The sequence below is a fragment of the Hippopotamus amphibius genome, chromosome X, assembly GCF_030028045.1.
Source record: "Hippopotamus amphibius kiboko isolate mHipAmp2 chromosome X, mHipAmp2.hap2, whole genome shotgun sequence".
Lineage (NCBI taxonomy): Eukaryota > Metazoa > Chordata > Mammalia > Artiodactyla > Hippopotamidae > Hippopotamus > Hippopotamus amphibius.
In genome coordinates this window covers 58,204,993-58,207,738 of record NC_080203.1, presented here as the reverse complement: position 1 = coordinate 58,207,738, position 2,746 = coordinate 58,204,993, and the positions used below count along the sequence as shown (strand labels likewise).

General features: G+C 31.8%; 1 pseudogene; it reads left to right on the top strand.

Annotated features, from left to right (window-relative positions):
* The first annotated feature begins 1,375 nt into the window (after window positions 1-1,375).
* Window positions 1,376-1,724, top strand: LOC130842140 (60S ribosomal protein L31-like; annotated as a pseudogene).
* Window positions 1,725-2,746: the final 1,022 nt, after the last annotated feature.

Below are 2,746 nucleotides of genomic sequence, written 5' to 3'. Positions count from 1 at the left end.
GGGATCAGCTAAATTTACTGGAGAATTTTACAAAAACATTAAAGAAGACAACAACTACTTTAGATAATATCTTGTAGGAAATAGGAGAGACAGGAACACCATCTATCTCCTTTCATAAGGCCAGTTTTACCCTAATACTATAACCAGACAATGATAGTACAAAAAAGAAAAAAAAAATACAGGTCATTATTCTATCAAAACAGACATAAAAATCTTCAACAAAATAGTTATGCTTGCTATTCACAGATTCTGTATTGAAAATTTGCCTACTCATTAAAAATTTATTTGTAACTGCAAAATCAATATTCCTGGCACTTTCATTCTCATTTTGCACACATGTGCAAAGAGGTGAAAACTTCGAGTCATCTGATATGCAAATTCTCACCTAAGGTTGAACAAGGCCTTTTGTTTCAGCTTCATAATGTAAACAAATGTCCTTATTGTGATCTAAATAGTGCCAAGTTTTTCACATTTTTGTTGGTGATTTTGCCACTTATAATGGTCCCTAAACATGGTACTAAAGGGTTGCCTAATATCCCTAAACCCAAGTAAGCTCTGATGTGACTTTTAAAGCAAATATGTGTGTTAGGTAAGCTTCCTATAGACATGAGTTATAGCACTGTTGGCCATGAGTTCAATGTTAATGAATCAACAATATGTAGTAACATGTCTTTAAACAGAAACACACATAAAGATTATGTATTGATTAATTGATAAAAAAAATCTTGTGAAAAGAAGCTTAAATAAACTGAAACCTATTTCCTCCTTAAGAGCAATGGTTCAGTATTTTCTAATTCAGAAGTTGTGGCAATTGCATAAAACATCAACTTTATTAGCAAATAAAATGCAGCAATGTATAAACATATATCATAGCCAAATACAAAAGAATAATATATAACTACACACACTCACAAACACACACACAAATGAACCTGTATAGAACTGATGAAATCTGAATAAAATCTGTAGATTGTGTCAGTATTAATTTTCCTTTGTTCATTGTACTATAGTTACACAGAATGTTACCATTGGAGAAAACAAGATAAAAGGTACAGAGAATCTGTATTACTTCTTACAACTACATGTGAAACTGCAATTATCTTTAAAGAAAAATGTAATGAAAAACAGTAATTTTCTCCTCTCACTCTCTTTCTCATGCCCTCTCTGTTTCTCTCTCTCTCACACACAATCACACACAAAAAACAAATCCCTCCCCTACTTATAATTTCAAAATTTTGCCTTATGACTTTCCTGAAAGTGTTTACTTTCTTTAATAAGGTGCTTTTAGCATATATTTTACCCTACACTTATCAACTGTGGACCAGAGTACAATTCAACAATAAAAACACCCTTTTTCTAAACCAAGCCTGACAGAATGGCTCCTGCAAAAAAGGGTGGTAAGAAGAAGGGCAAATCCACCATCAATGAGGTGGTGACCAGAGAATACACTATCAACATTCACAAGCACCTCCACGGAGTGGGTTTCAAGAAGTGTGCCCTCAGGAACTCAAAGAAATCCAGAAATTTGTCATGAGGGAGATGGGAACTTCAGATGTATGCACTGGCACAGGCTCAACAAAGTTGTATGGGCCATAGAAATAAGGAATGTCCCATACCATATCCATGTACAGTAGTGCAGAAATTATAATGAAGATGAAGATTCACCAAACAAGCTCTATACTTTGGTTACCTATATACCTGTCACCACTTTCAAAAATCTATAGACAGTTAATATGGATGAGATCTAACAGCTGGTTGTCAAATAAAGTTATAGGACCTCAAAACAAATAAACAAAGACAATAAAAAACAATCTCAATAATTTTTACCAAACTCAATGGAAAAATATTTATATTTTGAAGGCAAAGTAATTTTCAAGGTTGCTGCAGATTTTAGCTTCAGTTTTTAACCTTGCTGATATTTATTCACACACATATATTGTATCCACAATTTTAAGATGTTACTGAATTTAATCAACTCAAAGCTACTTCATTAAAATTAGACTATTATCATTCTCATTATACAGATAAGCAAACAGAGGCTTAGAGACTTTTTGACTTACTCTAGGTCTCAAAGCTATAGACAAAATTCTCTTGATTTTAGTAGAAAAATTTGCATTTCAATAATCAGAAACATTCATTCTATTGATGATAAATCTGCTTAGTACATTATTGTATTTCTCCTCCATTTTTACACCATCAGATCATTTGACTCTTGAACTGGGTGGTTAAAAATAATTAGCTTCCTGTATGTTTTTCAGGATCTCAGAAAGTTATCAATTTATAGCACCTCTAAGAAGATATTTATTTTTACAAATATGTATTGATCTTTTTTAAGTTATCAAGCACTATCCTCAGGCTTATTAGCCACATAATAAGCACTTTAAGCTGCTCTCGATAAGAGTCTATAAGATAAAAGTATTATATATATATATATATATATATATATATATATATATAATGTTTAAACTATAGCAATTCTATGGCAATATTTTAAAAGAAGGAGATTAGAAGTTGTGTTAATGGGAAAAATTAGGCTTACATTAGCAAAAAGAAGTAGACAACTGAGGGAAAAATGTAACAGAAGGATAGTTTGGGTACAAGGTAAAAGATTAAGAACACAAAGATTTTTACAGAAACAGGTATATAGGAAACTGAGAATGAGGTGAACAGAAAGATCATAGCAGAGAACAATTGGAATTTCAAAGCTTAAGCAGGTTTTCAGATACTAAAAATTTACAATGGTTGA